Raw genomic sequence first — 17,928 nt, 5'->3', positions numbered from 1 at the left:
TGTTGTTGTTGAATTGCCTTGTGCTCACCTGGTAAGCACTGCGCAGAGGCATAAACATTCAGAAACATTGTTGTATTAAGATTCTCTCGCTGTATTTCCATGTTAATGTTTCTTTCCCCCTGTGCTAATCCTACTCAAATACATCAAAGGATAACATTTATTACTGTCTATTGAAATTCAAGTCTGTGACTTCTGGTAAGAAACCAGAGACCTGCTGATTTACCTCCACATATACATTCTTTAGCAGCTGGCTTAGTTCACAAGGGCCACATTCAGTGTGCGCAGAAACACACACACACTTCTTACAAGGGCAATGAAAAGGCATTGTTATTTTGAAACAATAAGCTGCTCTGATTGGAATCTATTTTCCAAAGAAATATGCCAACTCCTGCACACAGGGTCTGCTCACATACTTCCCCCATTAATGTATGATCTGGTCCCTATCTGTGAGCTGGTTTTATTTACCAGCATGCACATCTTCTGAGCTTTTCCCAACTTAACATCCTTCATCATAACATCAAAACAAGCATCTCCTCAAGGGAACAACTAGCTACACTTCATCTCCTGAGATACAATTATTTTGTGTTTATCCTTAATGCCCCAGGGGTGCGATGATGCAGGAGGCTCTCTCCGTTCAGCCAAACACAATCACCTCTTTGCTTGTTACTGCTGTAAATACTAATTCATGCAGGCTTGCATCACACCTTAATAACCTTGCTAGTTAGCTAGCTGTGCTGGGCAAAAAAAAAAATCTACTTTGAACTTAACTTGAGTATAAAGCCCTTCAAAAATTTATATGCAGCTGTAGTTGTAAATGCTAGGAAAGAGTGATGTAATCGCAGACCCTCCAAGTGTCCCTAGTTTCCAGGGACGTCCCTGATTTAGAGAAGCTGTCCTGGTTTCTGAATTGATCCTGGAATGTCCCACTTTTCCTTAGGATGTCCCTATTTTCATTGGAGAAATGTTGGAGGGTATGGTTATCCGATCCCTGAGTGGTCTGAAGGCAATCCTGTATAGGGAAGTTTTTTCTAATCTTTAATGTTTTAGTATGTTTTTATTTATGTTGAAAGCTGCCTCGAGTGGCTGGGACAACCCAGTAAGATGTGTGGGGTATAAATAGTAAAATTATCATTATGGAATGGGATGTCCCTATTTTCATTGGGTGAATGTTGGAGGGTATGTAATTGTGTGATTTCAGATGGGTACAAATCTTCAGGTATGGGTAGATTGAATCTGCTGTGTGAAACCACTGTTTAGATTTGGGTTGGAGGGGAACCCACTGTCCCTGGCTGCTTTGCAAGTCTTGCTCCCAGTCTTGCTGAAGTAATACCCTTTAAGTTGCAAGCAGGGATCAGCCATCATAGGAAGCTGCCTTATACCAAATCAGAACATTGGTCTACCTAGGTTAGTATTGTCCACAGTGACTGGCTAGGATTTCAGACAGGGCACATTCCTAGAACTACCTGGAGATGTCAGGCGTTGAACCTACAACCTTCTGCATGCAGAATCCTGCAGTATTAACTGCCCATTTATCTATCCATTATCTCTGCCCAAAGTACATGTGCTGTCTTCATGACACATTCTTCTGAGTTGGAAATGTCTCTTTAGAAGGGTGATGTGGGGCACTTCCTTGTGCCTCCTTCCTTTCACTTTCTTCACTTGGGGTAGTCGGTCACTGGATATTGCACATGAATGTAACACATAAAGAATGTTGTGTCCACTTCTAGGTACATAGAACAAAGCCACATGCTGTGATTGGCAGAGGTCCCACCCTACCTGATGGTGCATAGCATGGGCCCTGTGTGCATACCACACATTGTTGCTCCTCACCTGGTTTAAAGACTCAGGCTGCAACCCAAAGCTCCCCTCTCCTTCACTGACAACCAAGCCAAGGGATGGGCAGCAAGATCACACTACTGCCGCCTGGAGTTGGCACAGTGATTGGGCCCAGCGCCGTATTGTGACAGCAACAGGCAGCCCAGCAGCAACCCCACTTACCTGCCTACCCATTGTGGAAGGAGGAATGCTGCATCAGTTGAGAACCAAGTTCTCACCAAGTTGAGAACAAATGCTTAAAACATTAAAAAACTAGAATCAACAATAAGATGAAACCAGATTAAAACACACGACAGCTTCTACCTGTCTGGATAGGCTTGCCTAAAATGTTTTTAGTGAAGGCGGCTGCCTTCACTAAAAGTTCCAAAGTGTGGGTGCTGTCACACTAAAACTCTGGAACAAATATGTGGAACCTGTAGTGCCATTTCCACAGATTGAAGTGGTGAAGTTTGCATATATGGGACAGTGGGCATATATATGGTGATGGGCAGCAGTCAGGTGGCTTAGCTGGGAGAGCTGAATGAAGAGGAAGCCTCCACCCACTCAGTCCACCCCCCACCCCGTCAAGCCTGGCGTGAGATTGCTGTGTCACACATGTATTGCATCATTCATAAGCTTTCATGAACTGCAGATTATCAATATTTCCAAGTGGCTAGTGGCAATTATGCATACACATAATGGAGAAAAACTGCCCTACAATGTCTGATTATGTATGCATACTGAACACAGATATACCATGTTTGTGTTCATCTATTTAAGATAATAAATATTCAGGCTGTAGCTGTAGTTCATGCTTACCTGCGAATAGGTTCCAGTGAATTTAGTGAACCTTATTTCTATTCAGTGAATCACTAGATGTTGATCAGCCCACAGATGTGAACAGATAGGTCTAGAGACAGCTAATCTCTGGTAGGTAGAACGGTTTCTTGACTTTGTTCAGTAGTTCTGAATAGCACTGTTAGTCCAAAAGAGCCAGGCTGGTAGACAAAGGATTACCCTGACAGTGGGTTTGGATTGAAGCTCCCTATTCTGCTGATGAATTCATAAAACATATGTCACAGAAGCATTACATTTGAAGATACTCTCTTCTGCTTGTTGCAATAGCATGCAAATGAAATGTTGAGCAGTGCACCAAATGAAAGATTAATGCTATAGTCAGTCATAAACTAAAGGAAAGAGGAATGATCTGGTAGCTCAAAAAAAATTAAAAGCTTTAGATAGATGAAGCTGTTGATGTGAAGTATTCATAAACTAAAATAATACAGAATGGATAATGGGAAGATGGGTGGTTTTGAGAAGAGAGTTTGGCTATACAGAGAGTCTATGGAGGGTTTTGTAAGTCAAGGCAATAATTTTGAATTGGATTTAGAGATGAATAGGGAGCTACTGATATGCTACGCATGAACAATGCTTAGCTTTTTTCAACTCTTGGGCAGGGAACCTTATGAAAAATAGTTCTTGGAATGCACTAGTAAATTGCCTATGTTGAAATGTATTAAGGTGCAACCTTAAACACACTTACTAGGAAGTACCGTAAGTGCCATTGGATTTAGTAGGACTTATTTTTAAGTAAACATGCTTAAGATTACACTGTTCATTCATGTAGTAGTTGTAGTTGTTGTTGTTGTTTAGTCGTGTCCGGCTCTTCGTGACCCCATGGACCGGAGCACGCCAGGCACTCCTGTCTTCCACTGCCTCCCGCAGCTTGGTCAAACTCATGTTAGTAGCTTCGAAAACACTGTCCAACCATCTTGTCCTCTGTCATCTCCTTCTCTTTGTGTCCTCCATCTTTCCCAACATCAGGGTCTTTTCCAGGGAGTCTTCTCTTCTCATGAGGTAGCCAAAGTACATGTCATGTATTACATGTCCATTATTCATTTCTTACATAATTATTTCCCATCTCTCCTTCTCAGTCATAAAGTATGACAAGTGCTGGTTGTGAACTTCACAGGAGGACTTTTTAATTATCTTAATGGATATTTTATCAAGATACTTTAGTCAATTTTATGAATATTAGAAAGCAAAACAAATACTTGCATTTTCTTCTGAAATATTGGAACTTGAATATCTTCATTCCTTTGCAGCCAGGGATTGGAGGCTATACAAAATTAACCTTGGGGAATATGATTACTGTGTCTAATTTGCTCTTCACAGCCCAAGTGGTAGACATAAAGAAATGGTTGGATGGTCAATTATTCTTTTGCCTATTCTTGGAATAAGTAGCCTCTGTCACCACTTGAGTCACTGGATGTATTTTTAAAAAATTAAGCCTCATCTGCTCTGTCAATTTAAAGTAATATCATATCACTTTAAACTGTCCTGTCTTCCCCCCAAGAACCCTTGTTAGGAGCGCTGAGAGTTCTTAGGAGACCCCAATTCTCCTCACACAGCTACAACTGCTATAGTTCCCTGTTAAGAGGGATTGACTGTTAAACTACTCTGGAAACTGAAGGCAATAGGAGTCTCCCAACAACTCACAGATCCCAGGAGTCTTGGGGGAAGCCATGACTGTTTAAAGTGGTATGATACAGCTTTAACTGCATATTACAGATAGGAGATTTTTCCTTGCCCAGCAAATGCCTTGATTTATCAATTTCACAATTGTGCTCCTATACTGTTTGCTCTTATACTTCATTATTCAGTTACGCAGATTATCGTTTTTTGATATGGTTTACGTAGCTCCTCATGTCCAATTCACACATGCAGCTAAGTAGTATGGTCACGTATTGAAAACACAACTACATTTACATCTGCATATGGCATACTTTGGGAGACCCAAAACTGAGATGTGTGTCTTCTGGGAGCATGGTTTTTAGGGGGCAAGAGCATGTGAGATTGCAGCACTAAAAATGGCCATATGAAATAAAAATCTTGCATGAAAAATGGGATGGCCTCCCCCCCCCCCCCAAGCACTTGGCAGATATGATATGGTAAGCAATTAATATGAATGTTCCCCATTGGTTCTCTCAATTTTTACATGTGATTGTATACTTTGTAAAGGTGTGGGGGGGGGGCGAGAATTACAGTGGTGTAGTGAAAATTCCTGAGATTGCATATACTTCACATATACAGATTGTTGTATGTATAGAGCAGCCTTCACATTTTTTTTTGTGGGGGGGTTACTTCTATACTTCCCATTATGCCTGACCTTGCTGGCTGGGGCTGATGAGGATTGTATTCCACAACATCTGGAAGGCACTGCATTGGCTACCCCTGGTTTAAATGCAGAAAGGCTACCTTCAGTGTGTGATTTTACAATAATCCAGATATACGTTCTGGTGGAAATAGGTCATTGTCATTGATTTATATACAGAAAGCTTTATTGCTTTTTCTCTGGCCTATTTCTTTTCTCTATATCCTGTAAGATCAGAGAGTAGCTCTTAAAGTACATTTTTTAAAAAGTCTACTCATATGATCTGGAACAGGAAGAAAGATGTGAAAATAAGTCAGTTTCTTCCAATTATCTCAGTTTATGGTGCATGATTTAGAAGTTTAAAGTTAGACCTATTTTTGTTCAGCGAGGATCTTTTTTAATGCAGTTATAGGTAAAGGTAAAGGGAACCCTGACCGTTAGGTTCAGTCGCAGACGACTCTGGGGTTGCGACGCTCATCTCGCTTTATTGGCCGAGGGAGCCGGTGTTCAGCTTCCGGGTCATGTGGCCAGCATGACTAAGCTGCTTCTGGTGAACCAGAGCAGCGCACAGAAACGCTGTTTACCTTCCTGCTGGAGCGGTACCTATTTATCTACTTGCACTGGTGTGCTTTTGAACTGGTAGGTTGGCAGGAGCAGGGGCCAAGCAATGGGAGTTCACCCCATCGCGGGGATTCGAACCACCGACCTTCTGATCAGCAAGCCCTAGGCTCTGTGGTTTAGACCACAGCACCACCCGTGTCCTAATTACCTAATTAGGTAAAATTAGGTAATTATTAGTATCCAGCTGTTGTTAGTTCCCTGAACTAAGGTGAGATGAGGGGATAAAGTCAAATATCAGCCTGTGCACGTTGAAATAATTGTTGTAGGCCCATTAACTCTAATTCTGGCACAGGCCTTATTCTCAGCTGACACACTGTAAGTTGGATCCAGAATGTAGTCTCCACATGGTCACACCCACAGCTTAAATTTAAAGCACATTTCTTCCCTCAACTCATTGCGGGGATGTGTGTTGTGGAATAGTAACTTTAGTCATTCAGTAGAGACCAATGTGTGTGCTAATCTGCTCTGTGCTAGTAAAATTGTGTCTGAAACAGGAATGGAGGAGGAAGGAGAGCCAACACAAAGTGCTGGAATGGAAAAGAGACAACAGCTTGCTGCCCAAACATTTTGAAAACAGGGTTGGGCATCTTCTTTGCCTGGGCTGGAGTGGCTGGAGCAATAAGGTTTCAAAGCTGGTGCCCCCACAACATCACCTCTGCCATTTACTGGGACTAGGTGGTGGCAACATGGTCAGGACAACATAATGGAGCCAGTCAGTGCTTCCACCAGTAGTCCTGTGTCACCTTGACCTCACCAGTGTGCTGCTCTGTCCTCACACTTCTGGCAAGGAGACTTAGTTCTTCCACCTGCCATTATTGTGTCTCACATGGGATGTAGAATCAAGAAACAGGAAAAGGGCCTCTGTGCTGTGGCTGAGATGGGGATGCTATTGGGAGCTTGCCCTCCAAGTCTGAGAAAGGTAGGAAAGGCCAGGAGGGCTCAACTGCAGCCTGTTATTTCCTCTTCATCTGTATCCTCATCTTGGAGGTGTGAGGGGCTGGTTGAGGGGTCACAACAGAGGTTGCACCTACCAGTTAAAGGGAGGAGAATGGTGCAAAGCAGGAGCTGGCACAGACCGGTGATGGCTACACTTCACTTTGCTTTTGCCTGGATTAGGGTCACACTTCCAATGCTCTTGAGCCACTTTTGAGGAGCCACTTTCACAGAGTTCACCGTTGCCTCTTGTATTGCCAGGTTGTCCCTTTTTATGTACCCTCGCCATAGGCGCCGACTCCATGGGGCTTGAGGGGGCCCGAGCCCCCTCAAAAATTCGTTTGGGGGGGCTCCGCCCCCCCAATAATCTCCAGCCCCCCTCCAGCAGAGCGCCATCGCCGCCCCTCCCCCAGCCCAAAATGCACAGGGAGGGGCGGGCTGCATGCCTCCTGCCCTCCCTCCCGAGCAAAAGCTCCACCCAATTTCCTTTGGAGCTGATTAATAGGCGCAGCACGCTCTCCCCTATTCGCTCACGAGGAGGCGGCGCCACTTTATTTGCATATTCATGAGCTTATTTATTATTCATGAGCTTTCCCGGGCCCCCCCAATATTTTTTATAAGTCCGCGTCCCTGACCCTCGCATTGTATCAGAGATGGATGGTTGCCTGATCAACCTCACTGAATTCTGCCCCGGAACAAAGCTGTGATGTGGCATCATTTAGTGGCAGATTCATGCCTAGGGACAGAGCAGCCAGATGAATTTCTTTCCTGGTGTATCTCATCCCTTGTCATAGCCAAAAGGACATTCTCAACCTATGCTTTCTGATTTCACCTGCTGTGCGTTTTGTGCCTTTTTTATTTTGGGAGTTCAGTGCTTAATACCATTCAGGTTCCAGATTGAGCACAGGGAGCCCCTTACTTCAGATATAAATCAGTTTCAGGTTGCTGCCTCCTGGTCCCAAGGAAGGAGGTATCACTACTCATGCCCAGAAATAAGTTAAGAGGCAACATGTCCCATTGTCTTATTGCTCAACATCTTTTAACTGCATAAAATCATTGAGTTGACCTAAGATACAGGCATAACATCATTAAAACTGAGTAAGGATTGAGAACTCTTCCCCTTAATGCTTACATTTAATTCCTTCTGAAAATTAATTCACACATCACTGATTAAAAGCACCGGTTACCTCTGTTTTCACACTTCAGCTGTAACTCTGCCATTCTTCTGAGGTTAAGGTACAAGTGTGAACAAGGCTGTTGTTTATTTTATAATTCGAGAATAAAAGCAGATCATAACTGCAGCAGAGGACTGAAGATTAAAATGCTGTGTCCAAGGTAAGCTGCATATATTTAGAAACATTGCCCCATCAAGGCAACACAAAAGTGTTTGTGATTGTGGTGGTTTTATTAATTTGGCAGCAGAGTGAAATGACTGCTCATGTGCACCGGCACTGTTATAAGATTGTCATCTGGTTTTAAATTGCCGCATCTGCAAAAATCACTTTATAAAGCCGGGCCTCCTGTAGCTGCAAACAAATTTGGGAACTAAATAGCAAGCGTATAAATAAAGGGACTAAATCAATAAATCAATGCAGCCTGCTTCTTTAATTGTGAAGTGAAGCACAGGAGGACTCTTCTGTTTTGACAAGTAGATCGTATGAAATGTCAGCACAGTTGCTTAGCAGTTATCCTATTATGATACTTAAGGAAAACACGGAGGCAGAAATGCATGGAAGCTGAATTGCATAATAAAATATGCCAGGTCATTTACTCTTTAAAGTTTATAGCAGGGGTGAGGAAACCTGTGGGCCAAGGGCTACATTGGGCCCTTTAACTAATTTAATAAGAACAGTGAAAGCTACCTTAGACTGAGCCAGACCATCAGCCCTGTTGACACTGACACTCCAGGGTTTCATTCAGCTCTCTCCATGCTGTAACTGGTGATGCCAGGGATTTAATCTGGGACCTACTGAACTATGGTCCTTCCCCAAGGAAAATGGTGGTGGGGAGCCTGGAGGGAGAGACAGGGATGGGAGGTGGAAGTCCAAAGGTAACAAATGAAGCAAGAAAAGCAAGGTCCAGTCTTTCATTTCATTTTGTCTCCTGAAATAACCTAATGGGCTGATAGGAAGAAGGAAAGAGAGTGAGAAGGGGCTGCAGAGAATGGGATGGTTGCAAAAAGAGGGAGGGAGGGAGAGATAGATAGATAGATAGATAGATAGATAGATAGATAGATAGATAGATGATAGATAGATGATAGATAGATAATAGAATCATAGAATTGTAGAGTTGGAATGGATCCTGAGGGATCCTGAGTCCAACCCCCTGCAGTGCAGGAATGTCAGCTTAAGCATCCATCCAACCTCTGCCAGAATGCCATGTTCGGCACCATGTAGCATCATCATGCAGATACGGAAAAAATTAAGCATTTTAAGAACACCATACATTATGAAATGCAGTTTTCCGTCATTCTCTGCTGTCACTTGAATTAGTTTCCAGGCCATTCTCTTCAGAGAAATTCATCAGGTTGATTATTTGCAACCGTCTTCTATCTAGCAGGAACATCAATTTATCTACAGAATTAGCAGCAACTATTTTCTTATCCGCAAATATTTGTACATTGATTCTGCCTAAACCCTTCTTTAAATAGCAGGGTAGGAAGTTGGTGATTACTTCTCATGAAGTCTAAGGGCTATGTACACATCAGCGGCTTAAAACACAACAAGGTCATTTCCCCCTCCCTCCCCGTTACATTTCAAGTTGTTGTTTTTATGCTGCACACACCAGAGAGTGGGTGTGCATGTCTTCAACTGATGCACATTACCAGATTGATTTTGCCACACTGAAATTGTCCTCTGCACATGGACATCCTTTCTCTTTGATTAAGAAAATCCCATTTGTCTTATTAATCCCCCCCCCCCCCTGATTCCAACATTAGAGGTAAACCCACATACCCTGTGTCTGGGGTTATACGTGTTCTGGAAGGAATTATTCCCTCCACACAGAAAAGTAGCCTACAGATGCATGTGTCCCAAGCAAGAGTGATAGTACCTGATCTCACTTCCACTGTGAGCACTGTTGCTGTTTGTCAGGCTTTGGGGAAGCGTCTTTCTCCCCCGTGGCCATAAATGAGCAGATCAAACGAAAGGAATTCTTACCAGTTAGTTTTTTAATAAACACAACGAAGGACAAAATAAAGTGTCTACCCAGAATGGCGGTGCTCCCAATTTAGCTTACACCCCTTCCATCCCTATTAATCAATGTCACCCCTATGTCTTGTAATCTGAGTTCGTACCCTCTGTGCTTTCTGTTCTGAGACTTTCTGAGCTCTTCTCCACCTTGGGCTGAGCAGAGAAATGCTGTCCAGAGACTGTGAATCTGTTATCCCTCTCTCTCCCAGTGTTTCTTCTCCTAGTTGTTCCCTGTCCAGTATTTCCCAGCTTCTGCCTTCTGAACTATGCCCCTCTGCAAACCACTGTTCCAAATGTATACTGTCTTTCTGCTTCTGGGAAGATGCAGGAGCAGGGAGAGCAGGTGGCTCCACCATGCCTCCTCAGTGCAGCCCTCCTCAGCACGGTCCCTAACACTGCTGCTGCTGTTCTGATTATTTATTAGATTTATTACTTGGCTTAGGTTGTTGGAAGTGCCATAGGATGGGTCCACATATATACCGATCAAAGAATAGGGTTTAGAGGTGTGGCTTCAGCACATTTCAAAAGCTATATACTAGGATCACATCTTGCACAGGGGTTATATTCTGGTGGGATGTGTAAATGCAAAACCATGTAAAGTCAGAACGGCCCCACACGTTCAGTCTTACCTGATGAAGCTGTTGCAAGATCTCATGGGGTTGTCCAAGATCTTGTGCAGGTCTTTTGAGCTCATGTAAGACCTTCTCATAGGGACGCGGGTGGCGCTGTGGGTAAAAGCCTCAGCGCCTAGGGCTTGCCGATCGAAAGGTCGGTGGTTCGAATCCCCGCGGCGGGGTGCGCTCCCGTCGTTCGGTCCCAGCGCCTGCCAACCTAGCAGTTCTAAAGCACCCCTAAGTGCAAGTAGATAAATAGGGACCGCTTACTAGCGGGAAGGTAAACGGCGTTTCCGTGTGCGGCTCTGGCTCGCCAGATGCAGCTTTGTCACGCTGGCCACGTGACCCGGAAGTGTCTGCGGACAGCGCTGGCTCCCGGCCTCTAGAGTGAGATGAGCGCACAACCCTAGAGTCTGTCAAGACTGGCCCGTACGGGCAGGGGTACCTTTACCTTTAAGACCTTCCCATAGCCCACTGAACAAGGTGGAGGTCTTTACAGCTCTTTCTGTGGTATGAAAACACAGTGCAGAAAGAGCTTTTAAAGCTCTGTTTTGCTTTCTGGGCACTGGGAAGCATTCATGCAGGTTCTGAAAGCTCTATGGAGATCTTGGACAGCCCCTTTGGATGTGTCCTGTGCTCTCCTGTTTTAAAAAATATGTAAAGCTGCAATTTTAGAAGTGAAATCCACATAAGCTGTGATCTTACTGTGTAGTGAAGGGTCTGGACACGCCACCACAGAGAATGCTATAGATGGTACTCACATGTAAGTATTGATAGGATATTGCAGCTTTAGTTCTCCCCCCCTCCTCCATATTTGAAAGACTTGATGTAGCTGACTAGTCTTAAAAAAAACAGTCACTAATTTTAATGAGTGATGCCCTTCAGCTGTCTTAACCATTTTACTTCTTAGTTTTCTAGAAGAGTCACTCTTCCCATGGTTCATTTTTGTCTTACAGAAATCCAGAGTTTCAATTCAATATGCCTTTCTTTCCATTTATATTATAAAAAGGTATCTAAAATAAATTCCCTGAGCAGAAAACAAGGACATCTTTCAAAAATCATTTACACTGGATATAATCCAAAAATATTCTTCAGTTTAGTTATTAGCTTTCCCCCAAAGTGCAAAATATTCAATTAAGCCTTCTCTCAAATTGGCCATAACTTTCAATTAACATAAACCAAATTTCATTTTGCTAACAATATCAATCAGTGCATCTAACGAAGACAGCTGAAATGGTTCACCTGCTCACTTACATTTAAAGACTGAGCTTTAGTGTGTGTGTGTGTGTGTGTGTGTGTGTGTGTGTGTAGGTGCGTGCACACACACTGCAGGTTTTGACTGAATTAAATGTACGAGACTATTTGCTCTGTCTTAAATGTGTGTGCATAATTTCTTACTCATAAACAGCTCCAATTTATAGAGCTCTGTCTCAGATAAAATTAACCCTTATGACTAGGGATGTAAGAAGGCACCTGATTCCATTATTCCTGTATTCAGAGTGTGCTGCAGCATTGTTTCTATTCCACTGCAGTTCATATTCCACCAAAAGCTATTTTATTCATCTCGCTGTTCACTGTGGCAAAACGACATTTTCATTACATTACTCCACCTTCTTCATTTCAATTCAAATGGAAAGGGGGGGGGGAATAACCAATTATGTACTGCTTGTGAAGTGAACACAAAAACAGCAACAACAGCAAATACTGATTGTATTTACTTGATTGAGATCTGTTCTGGATATGGAACAAATAAACAAGCACTAGCAATTCCCATTCCCATTTCCATCAGAGTTCTCTGAAATCCTTACTTATGACTAAAGTGGACCTCACAGGATAAACATGTGCCATAGTCTTAATTTTCTTTTCAATGACAAGCACCCATAGAATAATAAAATTGTAGAATTGGAAGGGACTCCAAGGGTCATCTAGTCCAACCTCCTGGAATGCAGGAATCTCAGTAATAATAATAATAATAATAATAATAATAATAATAATAATAATAATAATTTTATTATTTATACCCCGCCCATCTGGCTGAGTTTCCCATCCACTCTAAAGCATCCATGACTGCTAAAGCATCCATGACTGTTAGCCATCCAGCCTCTGCTTAAAAACCTCAAATGAAGGAGAATCCACAACCCCCTGAGGGAGTCAGTTCTATTTTACAACAGCTCTTACCATCATAAAGTTCTTTCTGATGTTTAGTTGGAATCTCTTTTCTTGTAACTTGAAGCCATTGGTTCAAGTCATACCCTCTGGAACAGGAAAGAACAAGCTTGCTCCATCTTCCATGTGACTGCCCTAGAGATATTTGATTTCAACTCCCTCAACCTTTCCTCATAAGGCTTGGTTTCCAGACCCTTGATCATCTTGGTCGTCCTCCTCTGCACACATTCCAGCTTGTCAATATCCTTGTTAAATTGTGCCGTCCAGAACAAGACACAGTCTCCAGGTGTGGTCTGAAGGACATGTCAGTAGAAAGCAGATATTAAAGTCCAGTGGGCTGCTGCTTATTGCTTTCCCCTGCAGCATTATTTTCTACCCAAAATTGTTACCCCAGCTGCTTTTCTGACCGTGGGTGGAAGATATATTGCATATGAGAGGTAGTTGTGCCTCCTCCTTGCTCTTGCTATTGACCCAGTCTTATTTGTAGAATGCAGGAGGGTGAGTGCAGAACCACCACTGCATAAACTCCTGAGACCACCAATTCTTGTCTGTCCTGTGACAGGCCAAAAAGGAAGTGTGCTCTAAGCATCCCATACATAGGGGGCTTCAGAACACAGACTTACATAGGTCTTTCTCCAAAATAACTAGAAGAAAATCCAGGGAGATAATTCGGGTGGTTTGGCTGATTTAAATATTTTGATACATGGGTATGTTTTTACTAGTCGTGTTGTTGAATATCAGGTTATTCTTTCCTCTATGCTGCGTGGTGCTGCTTTTCCATCATGTTCATTATTTCGCTGAAACTGTCTGTGTTCATCACATAGTTGTCAATTTTAATTTTCAAGGAAATAAAACACATATACGGTCACAGGATTGCAGTTTCTATGCATTCTCTGTCTCTGTGTGGCATCCAGAGAACGATTTTGTATCATTCATTCATAGCTGAGTGTCTGAATTATTTGCTCCAGATGGCCAACAGGTGCGCACTGTGTAAGACTATTGTATTTAGTGCTGATTCACACCATCTGAGAATTTAACCCCAAAATGGGTAGAATAATGCACAAGCGCTTTTCTTTCTAAAGGACTGTATCGGCTGTTGACTAAACAGATTATGAACTTGGTTATACAGTGGTAGTAATTAAAAGGGCTGGGGGGAGGGGAGAAGAATAACCAGTTAAATAATGATAATTGTGCATTGTTGTCATTTCCCCATTTCCCCCTTTGTTCTGCTTTTATGCTGACAGCTGCTCTCAGAATTTCTCATTTTCTTTAGCCCATGTAATTTATTTTCTTCAAACCTAGTAATATTTTTAATGGGCTCTTTTTGTCTTGCTGAGAGAAAGAACTTCATTGTTTAAAAGACAAATATTAAAATGTGCCTGTTGCTGGCATTTTCAAATGCAGATAGTGACCTGAACTGCTGAACTGTCATCTTCGTTTTGATGTAATTTCTCCTGCCCTCACAAAAAAAACAAAAACAAAAACAATCTACATGTTTGACATAAGTTAATTAACTTAACTAATACTATTTTGAACCCATAGTTCTTTGTGAGTGATTGCTATTTCTTGAGGGGATTGAAAACACAAACGGGCATGTCAGAAACAACCGTATCCCTGCAAGGTTTACACTAAAGATTTGCACTGCGTTATGCAACTTTTTACTTTTTCTGTCTTACCCAAGCCAACTTGTTGAATGTAACAGTGACAAATCCCATCACTACTGGACACAACCAAAGGACCTATATTCACAAGAATACAGTGGTACCTCAGGTTACATACGCTTCAGGTTACAGACTCCGCTAACCCAGAAATATTACCTCGGGTTAAGTACTTTGCTTCAGGATGAGAACAGAAATCATGCTCCGGCGGCGCAGCAGCAGCAGGAGGCCCTGTTAGCTAAAATGGTGCTTCAGGTTACGAACAGTTTCAGGTTAAGTACGGACCTCCTGAACAAATTAAGTACTTAACCTGAGGTACCACTGTATAAGAAGAACGCTGCTGGGTCAGGTCAAAGGGTCAGGTCATCTTGTCCAGCATCCTGTTGCAACTGTGGCCAAAAAGATGCCTAAGGCAAGCCCACAAGCAGGACCTGTGTTCAACACCACTTCTCCCACCTGTGGAGGGAGAACATAGCCATTATGGCCCATTAGCCTTCGGTAGTAGTAGCCTTATCCTCCATGAATTTGTCTAATCCCCTTTCAGAGCCATCCAGATTGGTGGCCATCACTACATCTCGTAGGAGCAAATTTCATAGTGTAACTTGGTGCTGTGAGAAGTGCTTTCTTTTAATCTTCCAACATTCAATTTCTTTGGATGGACCTGAGTTCTGGTACAGTCATACCTCAGAAGTCGAATGGAATCCGTTCCGGAAGTCCGTTCGACTTCCAGAACGTTCAGAAACCAAAGCACTGCTTCCGATTGGCTGCAGGAAGTTCCTGCAGCCAATCGGAAGCCGTGGAAGCCGCATCGGACGTTCGGCTTCCAAAGCATGTTCGCAAACCGGAAGAATTGCTTCCGGGTTTGCGGCGTTTGGGAGCCAAAACATCCGAGTACCAAGGCGTTCAGGATCCACGGTACGACTGTATTATGAGAGAGGGTTTCTCCCTCTCCACTTTGTCCGTACCAGGGATAGATTTCTGCATGTCTTTCAGTGCCCACTTATTCTACCTTTTTTCATAGCTTAAAAGCCCCAAATGTTGTGTGTCTCTCCTTACCTCTGCAGCCACAAAGCAACTGGCAATTGTACCTGAGCTTTATGTAATGATGTGTAGTTTCCTGGCTTCGCTTATAAGTGTGGTGTTGGCTGATTTCCAACTCTCTAGTAAGCAGACCAATTTTAGAGATAAATCGCATATTTAAAAATTGCAACAATTTCAGATTTAAGCTGTTTTAGAACCCTCAGGTGTAAGCATTCAAGGACTTGCTAAGTGTAATTTGTCAGTTATCATGACTTCATTATGCCACCTCTGTTTGCAGCTTTACTCCTGCTTAACCTACTCATAGTCACAGTACTTGAAATTGCAGTTCTGTTACTAATGAAGGTTTTATTCCAAAAATCACCACGCAGTCTAAACGTAGATCAGATTTCAGGTTACATGGTTCAGTGGTTCAAAGCAGAGCTCGAAGGTAAATGGGGAAGACCCAAGCTAGGATGTTGCCTCAACACCTGACAGACACATCCCTTTGCCCTGCTTTTGAAGACTGGGGTGGGTATAGGGATATGTGCATTTCAGGTCCTGAGCAATAGGACTGGGAAAGCAAGTTGGTCTTCTTGTGAGTAGGCTGGGTATCCTTGTAGTAGTGCATCTGGCACTATATTCTTGGAGATGGGACTTTGGTCTGCTTGGCCGGCTGACAGTTCAACTCAGGCTCGTGTGCCTTCCTAGTTGCTGGGGCAACCTAGCTCACAGAATGTGGAGTGATTGGAGGCTCCCATGACACTTCCACCTCTGCTGCAATGTCCTGCAATGGGATATCTCCTAGCGGAGTAGTCAGACCCTTGCTAAGTCTGTGAAGCTAGTCCACTGTACAATTGGGGTCCATGTGTCTCCCCAGTTACCATGGAGCTCATGCTATTAGGAGGCAGGTTGGGGACTGGTTCAGATAGCTCTCCCACCTCTGCTGGGATGTCTGACATCATCAGGGCAGAAACATCTGGTGAACCCTCACCCCAACATCAAACTCAGCACTCTCATCCCATACCTCCTTCCCCTCTGGCCAGTCATGCCAAGAGGTCTCCATGGGCTCATCATGACACATCCCTGTTTTTGTACTGCTATGAGGAACTTCAGCTCTGTATCTGGATCATAACATTAGACCTCTTCACGCATATATTCACTGTGGGGTGATCCCACATCCCTTTGGGGCTGTGTGAATAAAGCAGCCCTTAGGTGGGGTGAATCACATAAACTTTCCTAGTTACCGTAGGCCTCCCGCCGGGCTCCCAAGGCTTGTGGATAGCTTCCTGAAGCCTGGAGAGCGAGAGGGTCAGTGCGCACCGACGCCTCTCGCTCTCCAGGCTTCAGCGAAAGCCTGCATTTGCCCCATAGGACACACACACATTTCCCCTTCATTTTTGGAGGGGGAAAAGTGCGTCCTATAGGGCGAAAAATACGGTATTTGTTGCTTAGTATAGGAGGGGTCCTTTGCTGGGAATTAATATAGGGAATCTGCTATTGTGGTGGCTTACCACACCAACTAAAAACCTTTTTGGATTTGCAGCATTCCCCCCTCTCCTTATCATGTATTGTCATAATTGTGCAGTGTGGCACATAAGTTTGGGAATGCTGCTGGATAGCAGGTGTGGAAACTTAAAGATTACGGTAGCATCCTGTGTACACTTATTTGAGAGAAAGCTCCATTGAACATGGTGGGATTTAATTCTGAGTAACCATGCATAGGATATTGCTGGAAGATGTATCTCCTCTTGCAACATTCATGGTGCCAAGTAAATTCCCAGGTATGCATTAGAGAGCTTGTTAGTGGTGTGGTGTTGAGACCTTTTCTAGTCATATAGTCATACTTTGCTGAAATATCCTTCCAAAGGTCATAGCAAGAGTAGAAGTTAAGTACATCCAGATCAGTTTTGATAGTAGTTATTTTCATTCACTTTTCTCAAAATCACCTTGAGCCTTTCTCCAACAGACGTTTTTGTTATATTTCCTATTTGAGTCCGAAGAACATCTCTTTCTATCCACTTCAGGACTATTATATTCATACAAAAGCAGCTTAGTGGTCATTTCTGTGACCCATTGACTAAAAGAAAAAGTATCTACTTTCATATTTCAGCAACATATCTCATTGTTATATGTTAAAACCTTTGCTCTTGGAAGCTTCAGGAATACTATACTTTTCACAGTGATGAACCATGGAACATGGATGCTCAGTCCTGTGACTTCTGCTGTGTGAGGGTTTTGTTGTTCTTCGATTGGCAGTGCCTTCCACCTTCCGCCTTTTGTCATTTCTTGTTGCCTAGTAATCACTCATGTTTTCCCACTAAAATAATAAGGCATACAGATCACTTTTGCATTTCAAAACCATTTATTCCCAACTGTGTCTTCATATCGAATTAATGATCTACCTTCCTCCTTTTCCATTAATGAACTCCGTTTAACTCCAAAAGTTTTGGCTCAAACTCACTTCAATCAAAGAAGTGAACTTTGCAAGACCCTTAACATTATTACCATCCATGGCAAATGTTTACCATCTTTAGTTAGTTAGTTAGTTAGTTAGTTAGTTAGTTAGTTAGTTAGTTAGTTAGTTGATTTTATAGCATCTAGTCTGTTTCTGTGAACTAACACTACTCTTCCCTGTCCCAATCAGGCCAATCAGGTCTGTGCACTGCTCGGTCACTCTTAATCCAGAAGTAAAGCGATTTCCATGTTTTCCAAGGTAGAAAAATCATGTGACTGACATTTCAGTATTAGGAAATCCC

The 17,928-nt window shown here is 43.0% G+C and overlaps 1 protein-coding gene across 5 annotated transcripts in view; it reads left to right on the top strand.

Moving 5' to 3' along the window:
* The window catches only part of LOC114590891 (contactin-4), a 531,471-nt gene that overhangs the window by 302,817 nt on the left and 210,726 nt on the right, over positions 1–17,928 (top strand). The gene's annotated exons all lie outside the window — the stretch shown is intronic.

Source organism: Podarcis muralis, chromosome 2 (assembly GCF_964188315.1).
Source record: "Podarcis muralis chromosome 2, rPodMur119.hap1.1, whole genome shotgun sequence".
In the NCBI taxonomy this organism is placed as follows: domain Eukaryota; kingdom Metazoa; phylum Chordata; class Lepidosauria; order Squamata; family Lacertidae; genus Podarcis; species Podarcis muralis.
The sequence above is the reverse complement of the archived record's forward strand: the minus strand, read 5'-3'. Positions and strand labels throughout refer to the sequence as shown.